Source organism: Camelus dromedarius, unplaced genomic scaffold (genome assembly GCF_036321535.1).
Source record: "Camelus dromedarius isolate mCamDro1 unplaced genomic scaffold, mCamDro1.pat HAP1_SCAFFOLD_71, whole genome shotgun sequence".
NCBI lineage: Eukaryota > Metazoa > Chordata > Mammalia > Artiodactyla > Camelidae > Camelus > Camelus dromedarius.
The window spans coordinates 5,089-28,739 of record NW_026989857.1 but is presented as its reverse complement, the minus strand read 5'-3'; the positions used below and the strand labels follow the sequence as shown (position 1 = coordinate 28,739).

Below are 23,651 nucleotides of genomic sequence, written 5' to 3'. Positions count from 1 at the left end.
ACAGCCCGGGCGGACCTGCAGAGCGAGACCGCGGGGGCGGATGGAGCTGGTGATGGAGAGACAGGGAGGTTTAGGAAGACCGGAGATAACCTAGATCGTAATCATCTCCCTCCCAAACCCAAAACAAAAACAAGAACGCGAGCTGGGAGGGCGCGTTACCCAGAACGGGCATCTGGAACTCACACTACCCAGGTGGTCGAGATAGTGGTCTGGGCAGGTTACACCTTGGGGAAAAGTTTTATGTTTTGGAGGTTATGGGTGTGTAAGGGGGACGCGATGGGAGAGAAGTTAATATTAATACACATTCCTTCCAGTTTACAAAGCCTCAGGCCTTATTCGAGTCTCAGGAGAAAAACCCTAAGTATGAGGTAGTTATTATGATCTCCACTGCAGAGAGAAAAGTGAGATTCAGAATGGCTGAGGGATTTGCAGACACACACTGTAAGCGCTGACAGGAATAGAATTTTGTCTCCAAAGCTCTGGTCTGTGAGACCAAGTGGCTTTAAAAATAAGCTCGAGGTGAGGCTTATACTTCCTACTACCTGAGTCTCTCTCTCTCTGCTGCACTGGCATGTCAAATATCCACCCTGTCCACCGCACTGAAGTCCAGTAGAGGGAGGGGCTCAATGCCCAGAGGATGCCCTGACTGGGGGAAACTGCTGATCACTTCTACGCTGGATCTGCCTCAGAGCCTACACACCAACATCTTGGTAAATTCTTTTTCTTTTTTTTTTTTTTTTGCTACATATTTAATGGGAAGAGGAGTATCAGGAAACCTAGGTTTGGGTTTCATAAAAAAGCAAAACAAAACAACAACAAAAACCCTTGGTTTTATCACTGCTCTGTGGCCTTTGGTCAAGTCACTGAATTTCTTTGGGCCTCAGTTCCTCCACGTATTAAGTAGTGGGATGAACTGCCAATTACATCGATGAGGAAAAATAGGGGAATATGTGAGATGACCCAAGAAAGTCCTTTGAAAATGTAAGTATTGCCCTCTAGGGCTAATTTCTAAGTAATAATAAGCTAACAAACACATTGCCTGGCATATGGTAGGCATGCAGTAACTACAAAATGAAGAAAAACCCCTGGCTTAGAGAAGTGGGAACAAGAGAGAACCCTTTTTGTAGAGATGTCTTGAGAGAAAACAGTACTGGTCAAATTTGTGGTCTGAGAAGTGGAGTGGTCTTGGTTTTTCTGGTATCTGGCAAATGAAGGAGGGGACTTCTCTCTTTTCCCAGCCCCTCTTCCCCCCCAATCCAATAATATTCTTCTTAACCTCTTTTCATTTACCATATTAATTCTTGTATTTTAGATTGATAGATGCTCTTACATATCATGTCTTTAAGTCTTTAGTGCCACCTTGTGAGGCATATAGAATAAATGTAATTCCCACTTGGAAAATGAAGAAACAGGGCATGGCAAGTCAATTGACTTGCCCAAATTTACACAACAAGTTACTGGCTAACTAGATTAGAATCCAGATTTTCTGACTCCACTGTACTGTTTACGCTTGGTGTACACACACACACACTCTCTCTCTCTCTCTCTATCTCTCTCTCTCCTTTCCCCTTCCTGCAATCTGTTTCCCACCCTCTCTGTTTAAAAAGTGACTTTTAAAAGAATGAGAAAATTCTGGGTATCTTCGTGAGGAAGCAGAGTGTCCCAATGTGCTAGGAACTAGCCTGGCTGATCTTTTGAGGGCTTGCTGGCCAGGCAGATAGGAGTGGTTTGGACTTATGGTTTTAACAGATTCTGGTTTATGGGGAAAAAATTAATTCATGACTTGTCCCATCTTACTCCTTTCCCTTCCTTTTAGTCAGCAAATATTTGAGTGCCTCCTACAGGCAAGGTACTGAGGTCCTATGTGCTGCATCAGGCAGAAGCTGGAGCTGTGCATAACATTGGGCAGAGGGGCTGCTAAAAAGTCAAAACCCTCCAAAGTAAGTTTCAGATTCCAGAACAGATGCATGTGGGCTGGAGAACCCTTCCTGCCTATTTGCTCCTGAAGATGTTTGAAAATGTTACATAAATCTCAGTTTTTATCCTCATTAACCTGCACTGCTGCACAGCTTCATCTTACCATCCTGCCCCCACCTTCACTCACTTTGTCTCCCTTTGTCCTTTTACTCACCCCTCTTTCCATAAGCCATACTCTCCTTCTGGCCTGCTCTTCAAGTTGACTTCTGTCTTACCAGGCGAACCTCATGGCACCTGAATTGGGATCTGTGAATTGGGACTATTTCCAAAGACCAATTCTTAAGTTAGAAATCTCAGAGTAAGAACTTAGGAGTTCCTTTGCACATTTTCATAGCACCGTCTCCTCGGTGAGCTCGACACTGCTACACACACAAACCACAAAAACAACTGAAGCCAATTTCTCTCTTAGGTGGAGATAAGATACTGCAGGTACTCATGGTGAGCTTACCTCCCTAACTGCATCACCATGGATAAGACACAACTGTCAGCTGCTTTATTCTTAAACTGACTACTTTATAAGTAACTCCCCTTAGAGGAAGAAGGGAGCCATTAGAGATAAGGACTTGTGAGTTGTTGCTTGCACATTTACTGGACAAAAACTGCTATCCAAACAGTTGTTTAGCTGAAAACAAGCACCTTGGCTTTTGTGGCGTAAATGGGACAAATAGGTTTTGACTGGCGTTTCAATCTATGGAAGAGAGGTCATTAAAAGCATGAGACCTTAATTTAAATGAAGTTTTTAAAGGAAAAAAAAATAAAGGGCCAGTAATAATGTAATCAACTCTGTACATCTTAAATAAAAATACAAGTCTTTGATACTTAATAAAGAAATGCCAACATCTGGCATCAAACATGCTGAAGGTAAGGCTCGTTTCTCAGACTTTTTGATATTGTTAGCTGTGTAGGCACAGTGGAAGGTGAATAACGAGAATATTAAAAAAGTATCTGCTCTTATTCTTCTTATTCCAAAGAGTTATCTTGCCAAGAGAAAGGGAAGCACAGGTAATACTGCTTGGAGGAAGGAGGTTTCTGTTTATTTGAAAAAACTATGTAACTTGTCAAATGCTGTGTTTAAAATTTGTTTTCCTAGGTGAAGACTGCCTTACTTTTTTATTATTAAAAAAAAAAGTACCCAAAGGACCCCCGAAAAGCAAAAACAAACAACAACAACAAAACAAACTCATTAGGCATTAGGGCTTCCCATGAGTGTAAGGTAAGAAACAATGGCTGAGAGGTGTGGGGAAGAGAGATGGACAGGATGACCCTTCAGCTCTTCCCTCCGTTTCATGAACTGCTGATTAATGTAGCGGGATGGAAGACAGGAATCCAATTATTTTGTAATGATTTTGTATCCACAACTTGGAGACAGGAATCAATCTTATTTACTATTATTAGTCAAATTTCACTGAGTGTTTACTGTGTACCAGACAATGTTCTAAGTGCTTTAAATGTATTCTCTCATCTCATTTAGTCCTTACAATCCTATGAGGAAGGTACTTTATTAATCTCTTTTTATAGATGAGGAAACTCAGCCACAAAGAGACTTAATAATAACACTCACCAAACCACATAACTGTGACATTGATTTGAGCCTAGGCTATCTGACACTAGAGAATGATAATTTATCAACATAAAAGAAAGGGTTAAAAAATACATTACAGAACGCCAGGGAGGGGCTGTGCTATGATTTGAGGACAGCATAATTTCCTGGCATTAATGACATTATCACTTTCCACTGCTTTCAAGAGAAGTGAAATTGACACAAGAATTTATTTGCCTTGACATACTATAAATACACTTCGAGTAGAGGCAATGCCTTCTCTGTTTGGTGGAAAGCCAGCTTATGCCTCATCTCAAGAATTCCCATAAGTAGTTATTAACCCCAAAGAAACAAAAACAAATCACTTGTATCTTTTCACAAAATGGATTTTTATTGTAGTCATACATGGTTTCTCAGTACCACAGAAAATTGCAATTTAGGGACAATTTTTGGATGGTTCTTACAGAAATATGATAAGTTTTTAGAAATGAGTTGTGCAGGAATGTGGTTAATAAAAAGTAAAAAGGGTCAAGAAAAGAGAGTCTATAGCATGTGCATCTAATTTTTACTTTTTTGAACTCTAAGCTCTGATAACCCTTTTCTCAGGTAAGATCCCAACAAAATCCATCAGAAACTGAAGTGATTGTGCTATCAAATACAAGGAATACATTTATTTATTTATTTGATAAAGAAACCATGAGAAAAGTGGGTCAAAAAGGGCTCAGACTTATTCTCAACTCATCACTGGGAGTCTTGGTGTCTGTGCCAACAGTCCAGGAATCAGCAGGCTACCTGGAGATGGGTTATAACAACAAGCACAAAACCCAAGGCTCTTCTCCAACACCTCTGGGCAGGGGAGGAAGCCTGCAGCGAGGCAAGAGGGGAAGTTGTGCCATTCTTCTCACCTCTCCATCACCTTTTCATCTTCTGCTTGCTGACCTTGATGTAACTTGAGAGCTCTCCTTGCTTCGGCTGTGCAATCCAGAAGCCAGAACTTCCTCTAGGAAACTGATCAGTAGATTAGAGGTTACTCAAAGGAAAAAATAAAGCTTCTCCAAACAGAATATCTTGCTGATGACATCTAACTAGATGGAAGGGTATCATGAATAGTATGCAAGAAGCACAGGTCTGATATTTGGGTGCAGAATAGAAGCTCAGGTGAGCACTACAACATCCAGACTAGAAGGAGAGCCCCTCTGTGCTCTTCCCCAGGGTTCCCAACTGTGTTTTTTTTTTTTGCATTAAACTTGTAAGATCTGTTAAGACTAATATTTCAAGTTTGAAATTTCTAGTCAAGAACCCCCAAATTTTAAGGGCAAGGCTACTACATGAACTCAGAACCATGTTACATGTGTCTCTAGTCTCTTCTTCATCTGATCTGCTCTCCAAAGTGGCACCAGAGTTAGTTTTCAAAAATACAGGTTATATTCTATTGCATACTCTCCCCTCTTCTGCTTTAAAATCTTTCTTTTGCTTACAGAATAATCTACAGATTAAAATTCAAGGCCCTTCATAATGTGGCCTAATAATAACTAATACCTGTATTTATTTTGTTCTGCGAACTGTTTTAAGCCATGTGTGCATGTATACACATACACATATATATGTAGTATGTGTATATATGCTATTATCCTCATTTAAAAAATGAAGAAACCAAGCTCTAGAAAGGTTAAGTGACTTGCCAAGGTCACAACAGCTAGTAAGTGGCTTAGCTGGGAGTCAAACCCAGGCTCTAGAATCCATGCCCTTCAGCACCACACAATACTGTCACTTGTCTGGTTCCATTAGCCACAGTGAAGCCTATGTGCCATCCATGCCCAACCATTCTCTGTTCCCTAAATGTGCCCTAAGCTTTCATACCTTTCTGCTTTGGCTCTTATAATGTCCTATGTCTGAAATGATAGACTACCCCTTCTCTGTCTGATGAAATCTTTTTTTATCCTTTAAGGCTGAGGATTAAAAGTCACCTTTTCTGTGACGCCTTCCCAAACTCCTCCATGCTGAACTAATCACACCCATCGTTATTATCACTGTGTCCCACAGCTAGGTTAGCACCATATTATTATTACCTAGGTACTCTATATATTATTGTTGACAAAACAGACTGTGAGTTCCTTAGGGTGGGACTAAGATTTATTCATCTTGGATCTCCAGGGTTTAGCACAGATGGTTGACACCTAGTAAGTGCCCAATAAAGGCATACTGAATAAACGAATTAATTAAAATAGCTACCCATTGGCAAGAGAGCCTTCTCTATAACTCAGGAGTTTGGAGGGCAGATCTTGTAAGTATGCTGGACTCACTCTCAGGATACAGATCTATAGCAGACAGAGGGCTGGAGAAATGACCAGGTACTTTATTATTATCACTGTTCTGCACTTTTAGACCTGGAAGATTTTGGGCTTAGAAAATTTAAATTCCAAATTCCTTTGCAAAAGAGGAAAATGGTGAAGTAGAGAGAAAGGAGTAGAAGCTAAATCCATCGAGTCCTCCACTGAACGCAACTGTTAACATCAGCATCTCTGTCTAGCCTGGCTTTTTGGCCAGTCGGACTGAGACATCTGGAGGTCAGGAAACAAGTGTCAGGAAATGACACAGCGTTGCTTTTTTTTTTTTTTTTGAAAGATAACACAAGAAGTCTTTGATTACTGACTTTTAGTAAGAATGAGACAAATATGCTGAGAAATCCTATAGGAAATTTATCAGGTGATCTCTGCTTCACATGAGACTCTGCCACATGTGCAAAGGAAAGGAGTAACTTCCCTGAAACTATACTTAAAGATCCTCCTCTGTGTGTTAACAAGCCCCACATTCTTGACTGCAAAGAGAAAACACTATTTATATTTGCCAAGCCTAATTTTGTTTCCTAGGGCCATTGTGGCTTTTTAAAAAGTATCTATTTGGGGACTTTGATGAGTCACTGCAGAATGCTTTAAAAATTATGGGTGATGAACATATCAGTAGCTGCACCCCAAATTTAGACTATGTTTAAAAACAACAAAAAAGAATGCTTTCTCTTTTCTAGATTTCTTTTAAAATCCGTCTCACTTAAAAAGCAAACTCAAAAATCCCCATCCCCTCTGGTTCTATAATCCAATTCAATTTAGCTCGGTTCAATTCAATTTAACAGGTGTTTACTGAGCATCCATCATGTGGCAGGCACTGCACTGGGTGCACAAATAAACACTTGTTATGACTCCTAACTTTAAGGGGCTCTCAGTCAGAGAGATTCATAATCACAATGCAACGTGAGACATGGTATAAACAGAGACAGTACAAGGAGCTAACCAAAAGGATTAACACTACTGCTTGTCTTGGATTGTTCTGTCTTCAAGGGTGCTTTCCCAGCTCTAATGGAGAGAAGGAAGGTGGGCAGAAAAAGGTCCTGATCTAAAAAAATCAACCTCAAAAAGCCTTGTATCACACGTTGAAAAACAAGTTTCTTCACTCTTAAGTCTTCAGTAAGGGAATAGAGACTAACACAGGATTTTAAATTTTGATTACTAAAATAATTGAGCTGAACAACTGTGTACCTAAACAAAGCTATATATTACACAAAATCTCTCTCTCTCTTCCTTTTTTCACTATACTCCACAGATAGAAATTACATGTGAGTTTCTTGTTATACCGAAGACACCAAAGGAATTCAAAATCAAATCAAATTTCAAATCAAATTTAGAAAAAAATGAATGGAATTTCTGGGGAGCAGAAAAATAATGATAAAAAAACCCCAAGATATTTGCCTTAGTGGAGTGATAAGCTTCTAATTATAGTCAAATACTTAGCTGGAAATGCTGAAATACCAGAGTAGGTGAGAGAGAAGGATAGGATGGAACTTTTAATAGCTCAAAATACTGATGATAGTTTTCAGAGCTACTACTTTGTTTTAGGCCTCTTTGTTTTTGTGCATACTATTCCCTCTGTCTAGAATGCTGTCCCACCCCCTCACATTTTATCTAGAGAAATTATGCAACTTTTAAAACCTGACTCTCTCTCACATTATCACTCCTCTAGGAATTTGTCTACGTGCCCATTTTCCATGTAAGCCTATGAGTTTTTTGAGGGCACAAGTAATATATGAATACATTCTTCTTGTAAAAGTTTTAAATAGTACACATAAAGCTCAAGTCTTCCTTCAGTCTTCCTTCCCCCATCACGTCTTTCTTGAGATAACAATTTGATCAACAAATATTTATTAAGCACTTACTATGTGCCAGGAACTGTTTCAGAAGGTGTGAATATAGCAATAAGCATAGTAAAAAAAATTCTGCTCTCATGAAATTTATATTCCAGTGGAGGGGGGAGAGAGATAAAATTAATAAATAAAATATAATAATAATAATAGCAGCACAACAATAATAATGGTGAACACATATCCGTTACCAAATGTGAGGCACTATTCAATAAGATAGAAACTAACCCACTTCACAAAGGGGCACAGAGAAGTCAAGGTCTTACATGTTGAAAGTGACAGTGTTGGGATACAAACCCATATAATCTGTTTTCAGAGTTTGTTCTCTTAACCATGATGCTACACTGCCTCTCTGAAGTATGTTAGGTGAAGAAAATGCTGTGGAGAAAAATAAAGCAGGTTTGAAGGAGAGTTGGAGGTGTTGGTATGAGATTTTAAATCCAGTGGTCAAGGAAGGCGACACAGAAACTAACATTTGAGCCGAGATGTGAATAAGGCAGCAGCAGATGTATCTGGGGGAGGAGCAAGTGCAAGGGGTCCAAGGCCTGGTATGTCCAGGGAAGAGAAAGGAGGCTGCTGTGGCTGGAGAGCAGTGAATAAGGTGTTGGGCAGTAGGAGATGAGATCAGAGAGGTTAAGGAAGGGGATGGAGGGAATGAGATCATGTTAAGGTCTGGTAGGTTATTGTAAGGATTTTGATTTTTACTTTGAGTAAGATGGGAAACATCTGGAGGTTTTGTGCAGAGATGTGACACAATTACGTCCCTGAATTACGTATTTTCACAGGATTGCTCTACTGCTATATCGAGAACAGATTATGGGGTTATGGGTGGGGCAGCTGTAATAATCCAGATGGGAAGTGATGGTGGCAATGGACCAGGGCAGTAGTGGTGAGAGGGCATTAGATTCTGGATAATATTTACTGATGAATCAGGATGTAAGTGAGAGAGGAGAGTCAAGAAAACGACAAGGTTTCTGACCTAAGCAACTTAGAAGAATGGATATACCATTAACTGAGATGGAAAGTCTGAGGGAGGATTATGTTTAGGAAGAAATATCAAAAGCTTGGTTTGATCATTGTTAAATATGGATGTTTACTAGACGGTCAAGTAGACGTCGAAGAAAATACTAGACAGTTGGATATATAAATCTGGAGTTTGGGGGAGAAGCTCAGATTAAAAACAGTGGTTCTCAATGGGGAAGCATGTGATTTTATCCCCAGGAGACATCTGGCAACGTCTGGAAACATTTTTGGTTGCCATAACTGGTGGAGTGCTCGGCATCTAATGTGTAGAGGCCAAGGATGTTGCTGAACATCCTGCAATGCATAGGACAGTTCCCCACAACAAAGAATTATCTGTCCCCAAACACCAGCAGTGCTGAGGCCGAGAAACTCTGGACTAGAGATGTCAGTCTGGGAGTCATTAGAGGATGAAATTTAAGGCCATGAGACTGGATGAGGTTGCCAAGGGACTGAGGTGTGGACAGAGGAGAAGAGAGGTAGGCCAAGGACAGAGTTCCAGGGGTTCCAAAAATAGGAGAAAAGAGCAAAAGAGGGAAGGAATGGCAAATGAAGTTAGGAGGACCAGGAAGAGTATAGTTTCTGGAAGCTAAGTGATAAAAGTCTTTCAAAGTGAAGGAACTGATCAACTGTGTCAAATGCTGCTGAACTGTCAAGTGAAATGAGTACTAAAAGTTGACTCTGGGTTTAGCCAAGTGGAGGTCTGTAGAGCCACTACAAAAGCAAATTTGTGGAGTGATGGGCGTGATAGCCCCAAGAGAGTGGCTTAAGAGAAGAGAAGTTTAAAAAATATGGGGGTTTAAGACAATATGTAAGGAGAGAATAGATAAACAAGTTTACACTGTACAGCCCAGGGAACTATATTCGATATCTTGTAGTAGCTTACGGTGAAAAAGAATATGAAAACGAATATATGTATATTCATGTATGACTGAAGCATTGTGCTGGCCACCAGAAATTGACACAATGTTGTAAACTGACTATACGTCAATAAAAAAAGTAAAAAAAAAAAAAAAAAGAGAGAAAATATGTAAGGAGAGAAATCAAGGCAGTGAGTATAAACAACTCGAGTAATTTTGCTATAAAGGAGGAACAGAAAAATATACTATAGGATGTGGAAAGAGGTAGGAGGTTAATAGAGGATTTTTAAAGATGGGAAGAAACCTTCTATGCTTCTATGAATGATCCAACAGAGTGGGAAAAACCCATTCAGGGTTGAGAGAGGAGCAAGTTTGGAGGGATGTCCTGGAATAGGTGAGGGGGTGGGATCTGAGTGAGCCCAAGTGGGAGGGCTGGGCTTAGCTAGGAGCATTCACCACTGTGATGGGACAGAAGGCAGAGAGTAGCAGCAGTGGTGGGAGCTCTGGAAGTTCTCTTCTAATGGCTTCTCTTACTAATTAATATACATCTTGAACAGTATCTCCTTAATCTGTGTATCCTTAGTATAAAGTAGATGTTGAATTAAGTATTTGCTGAATGAATACATGAATCAGCTTAATATTTTTTTTAAGAACTTAAGACCTTAGCTTAAATGTTACCTATCATAGTAAACTTTTCCTGAATATCCAACAGCAGTTTTATCCGGAGTAAGGAAAAAGACTGGCATTCAACATCTATGTCTGAAAATAGCAGGACTCTCAAAGATCAGAGGTCATCCTGATCCTCACTAGATGTATACTTTACCCATAAAGAACTCATTATTTCTCCAATGTGCTATATACCTTTTGCCTCACCTCCTGTCCTCAATTATGCTATTTCCTCAGCCCCAACAGCTTTTCTTCCTATAGAAATCCAACTTACTCTTTAAGGTCGAGCTCAAATGCTATCTCCACTGTGAAGCATTTCCTGATTACTCTGCCAGAATTAATTATTTCTATTTTGGACACATTTTATTTAACTTACATACATTAACACTTCTCAAATTTTTGTAACTAAGAACCCCTAACAACAGAAGAGAATGAATTTATTAGTCCTGAGGGTATAGTCCAAATTGATTTGCCAGCTTACAAATTTCACTGAGGTCTGGTATTTTGTTTTAAAAATACTAAACAATTTTGTTATTTTTTTAAATAAAAGGACATTTTACAGTTTAACATCAACATTTTTGATAAGGCACTTACCAGTTAACTTATTTAATTCTGCCCCTGAACATCTCCCCCAACGCTAAGAAAATGGATACTCCAAAAGATGTGTCATGTTTTTGTGCCTTTGTGTGTCTCTGGATCTAATCATATCCTAATTTGAGAAATACAGATTTGTTTGACTTCCCCATCTGAACCAGATACAATTAAGAAAAAAAGTTTCTATACTCTATAAGGTTTCTACAGTCTGAAGTTTCTCACAATCTTAAGATGCTAATGTGAATATCTCTCCTTTCCAGGAGAAAGATACAGTGTTTTCCAAACTTAGTTGGCTGAGAACCTTTTTTTTTTTTTCAATGGAATACCTATCAATATCTCTCCAAGCAGATTTTTTATAGAACAGACCTTGGGAAACACTGAATTAAGGTACAAAATATTTTCTTGATTATAATCAATTCCATTGAGGTTACTTTACCCTATGACATTTTCTTACAAACACTATAACCGCCTATTAAAAATGTAGCTACTCATTCCCAGTTCCCACCTCAGTACTAAACATTCATAAAATGGATGTTTTTTTAAAAAAAATAAATAAAATGGATGGTTTTATAAAATAACAAAAGTAAATAAAAACAAAACAAATAAATAGGAACCCTTGTCCCTACTTCTTCTACCCCTATGAAGAAATAGGATAAAAATCAGCCAATTGGATTCTGCACATATCCAGCATTGTGTATGTTTGTTCACTGGTTATCACGAGAGAAGAAAGGATTACCATTATGGTCCACAGAGCAAAAGATGGACTCCTCAAGGACAGACTGCCTATAGTATCTGTTACAGCGAGATATGAAAGGAAGTTATCATCTGAGAATAAAAAGAGCTCACCATAGGAAACATTCAAGGTTGCACCAATTTGTCAGAGCAACCACAACTATGGGAGTAGAATGGTGACCACCATATCAAAAAAAAAAAAAAAAAAGCAACCCAAAACCGAAAAACTCCAAACCAAGAAACAAAGCTCCAAATAACCCAACTGTAGCAAACACAGATGTTGAAGACTCTACATGAGTCTATTAATCATAGAGGTACTGAGTCTGGAGGCCTCAAAGGGGAAATTTGGGTGGGCACAAATGGAAATTAAGCTACTAAAGCTTATACTCCACAGACCACAAAGGCCATCTGGCAACTGGACTACCTTCACAGTAAATTTTAACACTGCCCCAGTATATTCCTACTTGGGATAATAATATATTTCTGCTCTTGAAGAATGTTAAAGTAAGGGCTTTTCAAAACAAGTGATTTGGAAGTATGGATGGGTGATGACAGAGGTGGTAATGATGAATATCCAAAGTCTTTGTTACTTTATTTCCACCAAATACAATAGTAGTAACAACAGCAGCAACAGGTAACACATACTGAGTGCTTACCCTGTGCCAGATTCTCCTCTAAGAATTTTATATGTATCATACAAGCATCATAACAGAGATAAAAGGAGCTATTTATTACCTCAGTTTTACAGTTGAGAAAACTGAGGCACAAAAAAGTTCAATAATTTCCCTAAGGTCATACAAGTGGACATATGGGATTTTAAAAAGGTCGTCTGGTACTAGAGCCCATGTTCTTAATTGCTACGCTACATTACCTCTTTTTTTTTTTTTTTAATAGACTTTATTCTTTTAGAGCAGTTTCAGGTTCACAACAGAACTGAGCAGAAAATACAGAGTTCCCACATAGCCCTCCCCACCCACACACGTATACTCCCCTATCCTCAACATCCCTCATAAGTTACATTACTTCTTAAAAGACCCAGGAGTACAGGGGTGGGCCTATCACTGAACCAGTGTAGGAATAAGGGCCTGGAATTTGGAACTGGAGGCTGCTTTGAAACCAGACAGTGTCTACCTCTCTGACTCTCATGTCTCTATTTCTGACTCTCTCACTTATTGGTCTTTTTGCTTCATACTGTTTACCTGCTTCTTTCTTTCCATTCGAGTTGAAGTAAACTGCTTTTTAGCAAAGCTTCTCCATATAAATGATTTTTTTTAATTTTTTTTTTTTTTTAAGAATCAGCTAACTTCAGTGTTCGAAGGGCATGGTATGAAGGTATAAATTGGTAAAATTTTTCTGGCTGGCAAATTAGTAATTTATGCATCTTAAAGTGTTTATGGTGGGGAGGGTATAGCTCAGTGGTAGAGCACATACTTAGCTTGCACAGGGTCCCGGATTCAATCCCCAGTACCTCCATTAAAAGAGCTAAATAAATAAATAAACCTAGCGGTGCGTGGAATCTAGGATCACACAAATCTGAACTTGAATTCCAGCTTTGCACTTCCTTGTTATATGAGCTAAGGCAAACTACCTAATTTCTCCATATTCTACTTTCTTCACTTGAAAATTGAGACCACAACAACATTACCTTTTGGGTGATGAAGACTAAATGAGATAATAGATGTAATGAAGTCAGCTGTATATGCCCAATTATTATTACCCAAGTGAATAATTGGACAAGTATGTAAAGATGTACATAAAATGATGTTTATTATAGCACTGTTTAGAAGAGTGAAAAATTATACACAATGAATATCAAACAATATTTGTCTTGTTCGCCACTATATATCTAGTCTCAAGATATCTCTTGGAATATATAGGTGCTCAATAATATTTGTTGAGTGAACAAAAAAATTGAGGATTGGTTAAATAAGATGTGGCATCATCAGACAACAGAATACTTATTCAGTCATTAAAAATGACGAACATAAGTATTTTCATTGAAAGTACATGTATAGTATATTCCCCTTTATTTAAGAGTATATGTATATATATTAATAGAAAAAGATCTAAAAGGCTATATACATCAAAATGTTGACATTACCAGTAGTGTGTTGGTGGCAGTATGGAAATTATTATTATCTTCTTTTTGCTTAGCTGTATTAAATTTTTTTCCTACAAGTATTATGTATTGATTTTGTAACAAAAATCTATTTTTAATTTAAAAAATGTTCGAGTGTGCAAATAAATTGGAATTAGGGGACATACCTAGATTTGAATCTTGGGTTAAACTGTTTTTTGAAAAAGTATCTTATTAGAGTTATTCATTTATATGCTTATTTTTCCATTAGACATTGAGATCCTTAATGATACAGAATAGGTCTTCATCTTCCTAACACCTTGCACAGAACTTTACTCATAACAGCACTCAATAAATGCTTGTCAGTCCATCACAGCTCTTGCAATGGTGTCTTAACACATTGGTTACAGGAGAAAAGTAAATTTTCCCCCAAATCTCTACAGTAAAGATGGTGATTTTTCCAACAGTTTCAAAACTGATTCTGAAATACCCACAAGTGAAGAAGAGTGTCCTCTGGATTCCTCTTCCTTTGAAATGCAAATTCTGTCACAGGATCCTAATTTTTCTGTAAATAATTCAGAGATCGAACCAACTCGTGGTTACAGGAGAAGGTCCAAGTTTCTAGTGTTACTTGTTGAGGTAGAAATCTATAAAGTACTTGTTGATAATATGAATCAGTCCCTTCCCAGCTTCAAATCCTTTTAGAGAAATTCAAAGTGCTGACTGTTTTCTAAGCCCTAAACTGTACCCTCTACAAAAACCATTAATGTCCTGACTTACTCAGTCAGAATTACATTACCAGAGCTCAGGCATCATCTCAGATAGTGATGAAACAAACAGCTGCCACCAGTTAGTCAAGTTAGTCATTTTTATTCAAAGAGCACACTGTCTTAATTATCTTCTGATGACAAAAATCTTAAAGCAAAACTAAATGATTCCTTACTTTTGTACTTCTTCTTTTTCCCTGCCTTGGTTTACAATATTTTTTAATTAGCAGATTCACATATTGTCCATCTAGTAAAAACATATTTTGTCTATCTTGTAAGTGACATTTATAAGCAAGGGATTAAAAAAAAGTCATAGACAGATGAATTGTCCTAAAATTTATTTCAACTGAGTGCCTAGGTGCCCAGGCTAGAAACAAACTGTCTCAGTTCAATTCCAGCTTTGCCACTTATTAGCTCTATGACTTTGGACAAAGTACTTAACCTCTCTAAATCTCAATTTCCTCATCTGAAAAATGAGGTTGATAATAATAATAAAAATATCTACCTCATTGGGTTGTTGAAAAACAAAATTTTATGAATAAAAAGCAGCACTATCTAGTAGGAATGTAAAGCAAGTCACAAATGTGAGCTGCTATGTAATTTTAAATGTTCTACTAATCACATTAAAAAGGTAAAAAGAAATAGGTGAAATTCATTTTAATAGCATATTTGATTTAACCCACAAATCTAAAACATTATCAACTTAAAAAATTATTAATGAGCTATTTCACACTTTTTTTTGGTATTAAGTCTTTGAAATCCAATATGTATTTTATACTGGTAGCACACCTCAAATTAGACTAGCCATATTTCAAATTCAATAGTTATAGAGGCTAGTAGCTACCTTATTAGACAGCACTGGTAAAAAGTATTAAAACAGTGTCTAGCAGACAGTATGTGTTAAATAAATTTTAGTTCTTGGTGTCATCATAACCCCCTCTTAGGAACTGCTATGGATCAGTGTTTCTCAAACCATTTGACTCATAACACCAGCTACTATCTGGAGGTTCTAAGGCATGCACTAAATAATACTGAATTACATAGTTAGAAAACAATTCCTTTTTATATTATCTTTTTAACTATATCAAAGAAAAAGTGTGTTTGGCATAATAGTGCTTTGTTTTTTAAAATTTTGTTTTTTTAATTGAGATATAATGCATAGACAATAAAATGTACCAATTTAAAGGGTATCATTTGATGGTTTTGACAAATACATAGTTATGTAACCATTTCCTTGATCCAGATCTAGAACACTTCCAACACCTGAGTCAGGGCTTTTTAAAAATCAAGAAATTTAAAAAAAACCCTCAACAACAAGAGCCATGAAGTCAGCCTCATGCTTCTGAATATGTAATGTTAAACTGCCTTCCAGAAAAGTTATGGATTTACACTTCTACTAGCATTATTTGAGACTGACTCACTATACTTAAATATTAAAAAATATTCAGAGATAGGACTAGGGTTTATCAATATAGAAGATGTTTATTGCAGTATTTATATCAAACAAAAATTATAAATAATTTATGTCCAATAGTAATGGTTAAACAGAGACATCCTTAAAATTGAAATTATAGGGTCATTAGGATTATTTTAAATAATTTTTAGTAACATGGTAAAATGTTCTCAATATGATTAAAAGTGAACAAAAACAAGTACAAAACTTTATAGACAGGGTAATGTGATCCTAATTACATCAAAAACAAAACATAAAACACACATAACTCAAAAATCTTCAGGTAAAGGAAAAAATTAAGGGAAAAAAAGAGAAAAAAACAAAGAGAAAATATGCCAAAATATTAACAGTAGTTAGCTCTTAGTTGTGTGGTATTATGAATGATTTTGACTTTTATATTTAATTTTTTTATTATGATGAGCATGAATTACTTGGTGGGGAGAAGCCTATTTTTCCTCATCTGTTTTTGCTACTTGGAGAGAAAACAACCAAAAAATGAGACCACTAATTATTGTGCATGCCTTTGGTTAATGAGGGTTTAACTGAATCCAGTAGTATTATAGAGAGCCTACTATGTGTAGTAATTATTACTGACCTGAAAGGGAATCTGGCAGTAGGAGACTGCTGATTTAGGGTTACCCTTCCTCCTTGTCAAAAGTCTTAAGAAAGTACTGAACTGACAGCACTGGAGAAGACTCAAGTGCTCTCTCACCCACGGTGCCAGTGGGACCCAGGACAACACTGCAGCAGTCCTGACTTATCCGTTCACCTCACCTCTCTTTTCTCCTCCACATCTACCTTGTATTCCATGAAGACAGAAGGATTCCTTCTACTGAGTGAACAATTCCATCCATAGGATCTGGTTCTTGGCCTCTTGGCTCACACAGCTAACCTAACATGCCCACTGCAGCCAGTAAGGACGAGAACTCTTTAATTCTGATTGACTTGTGAAGTGATAAGGCAAGCCAGCTCAAAACCCAAATCAAGATGTTCATTTATTTGCAAAGTAGGATCAGTGTGCTCTAGAAACACTACTAGAATAACGGCTTGGTCTATTGTAGGTAAATAAATAATGGGTATAGTTCATTTACATTCATCTGTGAACTTGCATTTTTGCAATAACCCATGCTCATTTTGAACATTTAAGATAACTACTACTTCTCTTAATTCATAGTTGCTTCGATAGCCATGGTGATCCTGCTAAAATATAAGTCAGATGTTATGGTTCTGCTCAAAACTCTACAATACACACAAAAGCTTGCACAGAAATGTTTATAGCAGCATTATTCATAACTGCCAAAAGGTGGAAACAACTCAAATGTCCATCACTGACAAATGAATAAACAAAATATGCTATATGCACACAGTGAAATATTATTCAGCCATAAAAAGGGAAGTATTGATATAGGCTATAACATGGATGAAACTTGAAAACCTTATACTAGGTAAAAGACATAAAAGACTATATGTTATATGATTCCATTTATATGAAATGTTCAGAACAGGGAAACCTATAGAGACAGAAAGTAGATTAGTGGTTGCTTAGGGCTGAGGCAGATTCTTTCTGAGGTGATGAAAATGTTCTAAAATTAACTGTGGTGATGGTTGCACATTTCTGTGAATACACCAAAACCCAATGAATTATATACTTTAAAGGGGTGAATTGTCTGGTATGTGAATTTTATCTCAATAAAGCACTGTTAAAAAAAAAAACCAGCAACCCTAAAACCCTACAATGCTCTCTAACTCATAGTGAAAACCAGCCCTCACAACATTCTGCAAGGCCCTCCACCGTCAGGCCCCAGATTCCTCTCTGACTGCATCCCCCTCTGCCTTTCCTCTTGCTCACTTCACCCACACTCTCCGGTCTCCGTGAATACACTGCATGGTCCCACCTTAGGACAGCACACTGCTGTGCCTGGGCGCTCTTTCACCCATCTGTTTGGTCCATTTCCTCACCTCCTTCAAGTCTTTGCTCAAATCTCTTCTTAATGAGGCCTTTCCTGACACCATTCAAAGTAGTGTGACTTACCCCCACTGCCTCCATGCACTGCCAGTTTCTCTTTACCTTGCTCTGCTTTTTTTCTCCCATAGAACTTTTCATCTTCTGATTTACTACAAAATATAAAATATACTTACTTATTAAGTTATGATTTATTTCTGTCTCCCTCGACGTTAAAATGTAAGCCTCATAAAGACTAGGACCTTTGTGTTTATTCAGAGGTATCCCAATATTCAGTAAATGTTTGCTGAATGAGTGAATGAACTATTGGCTTTATGCTGGTCTGATTTGTTCAATAAATGTTTATCTATTCTAGAACTCATAACTAGGGCAATATGATTTCTGACTGTTTCACACAGATGTTGGTGAAAATATTTGTGGTGATACAGAACAACTCATATCTATCAACCTTTTCACTTATTACCCACATTCCAGCTCGTTGACTACTTGCTGTTCTTTTTCCACGTATGTTGTCTATAGCTCTCCGTAACTTGCTCATGTGGTTAAATCTGCCTAGAATGTGCTCTCTCTCCTTATGTCCATTTTCTATCCAAGGCTCAGCATATACACTATCTTTTCCATGAAACATTTGCTAATTTCTCTTAGCCACTCTGAGAATCCATGGCTCTTCTATCTTTCTCCAGGCACTTACTTTCTTATATATGTATATATTTTTTTCTATCTTTACAATGACTTACCTGAGGCAGGACCTTTCTCTTATTCATCTTTGTATTCTTTTTACTAAATACTTATTGAATGAATGTAGTTAATCAACAAAACAAAAAAACTCACAGAATTCAATACCATTATGTTTAGGTATTTTCAAAGTGCCAGTCTGTTCTTTTAACATAGGAAACAAAATTGTTGACAGTGCAGGCTGGTCCTTACTTTCCAGGTCTTCCGACTGAATTGTGTAGATCTCTCATCTCACACAAACTCTAAATTATTCTATGAACTGATGCATTTTGGTCTACAGCAGTTTGGTCAACATTGACCTTACTCCTTCTACATAAAGGGAATTGAAGCTTTCCTCTCTGGGAAAGGGGATAGAGTTGTAGGACTGAATGTTCTCCCTTACCTTTTTGTGTTGTGCACTGTGGTTCCTCCCAGGACAGTCCTCACTCCAGGAGTGGTACGGTTCAGGTTATAAACTGTTAGAGCCTCTTCATAGGTGGCTCCTCCAATTATGAACACAATGATATCCTGAGGTCTGTAATAATGAAGAAAGTTAATATCATAGGATAAGGGGGAAAAAGGGCAAAGATTTGTTGTTACTATTATATACACAGTTTTAATTTCTGAATCTTTCCTTTTCAGTAAAGGAAGCAGAATTAATGCAGAATAGAATAAAAGGTTTAAAAAAAGTTTTAATTATCTGAAATTGGCAGGAAACAGAGCAGGAAATGCTGAATAGTGATTTGCTTTCTGTTTATGAGCGGATGTCTTTTAATTTCTGTGCTGTGGATTTCAGAATAGCACAATAGCATTTGCTGGAACCAAATGTAGAAATAATCTTTTATATTCAAGAGGCTGAAGAGTACTTCACTGTGACATGATAGCAATATAGCAGTAATTTATGCTTGTACTACACATCTCCTTTCATGTATAAGCCCTCTGTCAAATACAGCGTCATTACAATGGCCTCTGTTCCAGAACCTCCAAGTATTTTGGAAAGTATTGGTATAGCTGGATGTCTTCCTAACACTGCAACTAGAAACATTTAGTATTTTGAGTGCAAAAAAAAGAATGGGACACATTAACTAATGGCGCTTCTAGGAACTCCACCTCTTCTTAAAATCTTTGTTCCTGAATCCTTTGATAAACCAAGAAAAAGAAACCATGGGAACAAAAAAACAACCCATGAGTGTAGTTTTGATACTGGACATGCTGACACATCAGCTCAGTCACTAGCTTAATTTGGGTCATACTGTGTAGTTTTACCATGTTTCAATCTTTATGAAAATGGCTTCATAACAAAAGTGAGTGACCTTCCTAGTAGATCCCTCTGTAGATACCAACAAGGAGATCATAGTATTTTCAAAACTATTAAAAGTTTGCCTTGTTTTTCTTTTCTCATGCCATCAAAAGAAGATAAAATTACTTAATCTTAGTAGGCAAATAATTTTGTTAAATCACTTACTGGACATTGTTTAAAACAACATAAAGCAGAAGGATCTATTTTGGAGGTTACAGCACAAAGCTAAATAGAAACGTCTTTAATCAAGGGATGAACGTGCTTATGTATAAATCAGGAGGGAAAAAATACCCCTACATTTCCTTTCTGTCTCTCTGTCTCTTTCTAAAACACCTTGAAGGAATCACTAACTGGGAGATTATTTGTTCTTATGGGACTTCATGAACACAGAATTGGATATTGTGGCTATTTAAAAACGTTCAGATAATCTCCAAATTGCAGAGATACCCAATGAAAGGCTCCCAGTGATGAAGGGGTGGTTATGTTGCAATTCGGTAGAGTCAATTATGACATTTCCATGTGAACTTGGCACTTAAAATCATGCCTTTGAAATACTAAGTTTACTTTAAAAAAAAATTGAAAAATAGTTGATTTACAACATTGTATTAGTTTCTGGTGTACAGCATAGTGATTCAGTTATACATATATATACACACACATTCTTTTTCATATTTTTTCTTTGTAGGTTATTACAAGATATTGGATGTAGTTCCCTGTGCTATACAGTAGGACCTGGTTATTTATCTATTCTGTATACAGTAGTTTGTATCTGCTAATCCTAAACTCCCAATTTAGCCTTCCCCCCACCTTTACCCTTTGGTAACAGTAAGTTTGTTTTCTATGTCTGTGAGGCTCTTTCTGCTTTGTAAATAAGTTCATTTGTCTAATTTATTTTTACATTCTACATATAAGTGATATCATATGGTATTTTGTTAAATTTACCTTTTAAAACAAAATAAGCTTTCTTCAAGACTACCCACCTAAAACAATGTATTTAGCAACACAATGCTTTAAGTGTTACATACGTTTATACATTCTACATTTTTTGTTATTTTAAGATATACTGTTTTTGACCAGATAAATGTTTACACGTGGTATAAAATAAAAAAGGGTATACTGTACAAAAAGTAAGTTTCCTTCTCACCTCAGTCCTCTTGTACCCCAGTTTCTCTCTAGAGGCAAATACTATTACTCACCTCTTAAGTATATCCTTTCAGAGATATTATCTATCTTTGTGTATATACATATAAGTATATTTATAAGATACATGCGTATTATGTATATATAATATATAATATACATATTACATCTATACACACACAAATGGAAGCATCTTATATGCAGTTGTGTGCACATATTGCACATTTTAAATTTTGGTAGATATCACCAAGTTGCTTGAAAGATGTCGTCCTACCAGCAATTCAGGAAAGTGCCTATTTGTCCACATTCTGTCAGTATTATCAAGGCTTTTAGTCCTTCTAACCTAAGTTGACATCACTTGCTCCTCCTCAATTCACTTTCTTCACTTGGTTTTCCAGGACATCACATTCTTTTGGTTTTCTTTCTACTTCACAAGTTGATATTTTTCAATGCCCTTTGATGGTTTTGCCTTATCTTCCTGACCTCTTAATGGTGGAGTGTCCATAACCCAGTCATTAGGGTTCTTCTTGATCTATACCTACTTCCTAGACTCTAATGTAGCAGCCACTAGCCACATGTGGCTATTTAAATTTAAATTAATTAAAATGAAATGGAAAATTCAGTTCCTCAGTGGAACCAGACATATTTCAAGTGACTCACAGTCACATGTAGCTAGTAGCTACCTTATTAGATAGCACAGATATAGTACATTTCCACCATTGTAGAAATTTCTACTGAACTGCACTTCTCTAGATGATCTCACCCAGTTTTGTGGTTTCATTTATCTGCTGATGACTCCCAAATCTCCAGCCCAGACCTCTCTTCTAAATGCCAGACTTAAATATCTATTTGACATTTCTTCTTGGATGTTTAGTTTATTTCTGAATTCAACATGTTCAAATCTCTAATCTTCTCCCCCAAGCCTGTTCCACATATAGCTTTCCCCATCTTAGTTGATAGCCAATCTATCTTTTTGTTTGCTTCTAAAAACTTTGGAGCTGTCCTAACTCCCTCTTCATGGCTGGAGTGAAGCATATAAGTTGGAGATATAGTGAGAGAAAGAGAGGGGAATCTTGAATCTTCTAGGCAGTGAAGGAATCACCAAAGGGTTTTAATAGGTTATCATGATCAAATTTGCTTTTTTGAAGGATAATTTTGGCAACTGTTTGAGAATGAACTAGGAGTTGCTGGTGAGAAAATCTGGAGAACAAAAGGCTACTGTAAGACTTCTAGGAAGATATGATGAAAGTTGAAACTAAAGAAGTATCAGGAATGGAGGGGAGGAACTAGATATAGAAGACACAAAAAACATAGACTCTTCAGTATTTGGTCGATGATTAAATGTGGAGGATAAGGATAAAGGAAGAGTCCATGATAATTTCAAGTATTCTGGTTTTGGTGACTAGATACAGTAGTTTAAGTTTGAGAACAAAGAATGCAAGACTGACTTACTGAAAGTAAGACAAAAACATGCTGTTTTTGACTTACCTGTGGAACACCCCAATGGAGATGTCCACTAGACATCTGTATGTTCAGGCCTGGTGATTTCCTTGAATACAAGTGGCAGCTAGTCATGGGAATAGATGAGTTCTACCTAGAAAGATCATGTAGAATGAAAGGAGAACCAAAAGACAAAGTTTGGGGGGATTCTATAACGTCTACGGGATAAGCAAGAAGAGTAGCTAGCAAAAGCAGCTAAGAAGGAAACTGTCAGAAAGGTAGGAGAACCAGAAGGGAGAGGCCAAGGGACAAGTGAGTTTCAAGAACAAAATGGCTAAGTGTTAAATGCAGCAGTGAGGTATAAAAGTGAGGATTAAAACAGACCACTGTGCACATTCTTGCAATATGACTTTGTAAGAAAAGTTTCAGTGTGTTATAGTGGTGTAAGAAGCCAGGGTACATAGACTGAAGAGGTGAGAAGTGAAAATGACTTTATCAAAGAAGCTGACTCTGAAAGGAAGGAGATAGGTTAGAAGAAAACCCAGGCTCAAGGACTTTCAATTGATTACTTAACAGGAGAAACTTGAATATGCTTGAGAAAGTACTTAAAGGAGGAGAACCTGAAAATACAGAGGAAGGAGGGAGAAGGAGAAAAAAGAGAGCGAAGAGAAGGGAGAGAAAGTGCAAATAACTACAGAGAAAGGCTTCAAGTATGATGAACTCTCAAATATTCTGGGGCTGAATATTTAGGCAAAATAGAGGTTCTCTTCTTTTTCTGCAACTGGTATGTGTTGTTTCAATTCTTACTAATATTTCTGCAGAAGGGGGAGAGGAAGATGAACATCTAAAAGTCAAGTTCAGTTCCTGTCAGGATTTTTAGGGATACATTTCATTAGGAAGGAATCAAATAAGCTACAGTTAGTTGTAGTTTTAAAAACTGATATGAATCCCTATAACTTTTATCATAGCATCACCCTCATGACTATACATGAAATTTCTAAGGCTATAAATTCTTTTTAATTCTTCCCATTATATTGGTTCTAGAGGTACCGATGATCTGAGATAATAATGGCTTCTCAAGAATAGTCACAACTGGTTTAATATTCATTAAAGGATGAGTTCTATAGGAAAAAAAAATCCAATGTTATAAGAATGTGTCATCAAGGAGACAGAGGACACTCTACCAATAGTTTGGTCTATACTGTCACTATCTGGG

General features: G+C 37.1%; 1 long non-coding RNA gene across 2 annotated transcripts; it reads right to left on the bottom strand.

Annotated features, from left to right (window-relative positions):
* Positions 1-4,160: 4,160 nt before the first annotated feature.
* LOC135320985 (uncharacterized) lies at positions 4,161-23,406 on the bottom strand. 2 transcript variants are annotated; one of them, XR_010380329.1, is made up of 3 exons: positions 22,484-23,406; positions 18,959-19,090; positions 4,161-4,525 (listed from the first exon to the last, which is right to left on the bottom strand). It is a non-coding gene; the product is annotated as an uncharacterized LOC135320985 (long non-coding RNA). The 2 variants fall into 2 exon arrangements; XR_010380328.1 differs by lacking the exon at positions 22,484-23,406 and having other exon boundaries at positions 18,959-21,121.
* Positions 23,407-23,651: the final 245 nt, after the last annotated feature.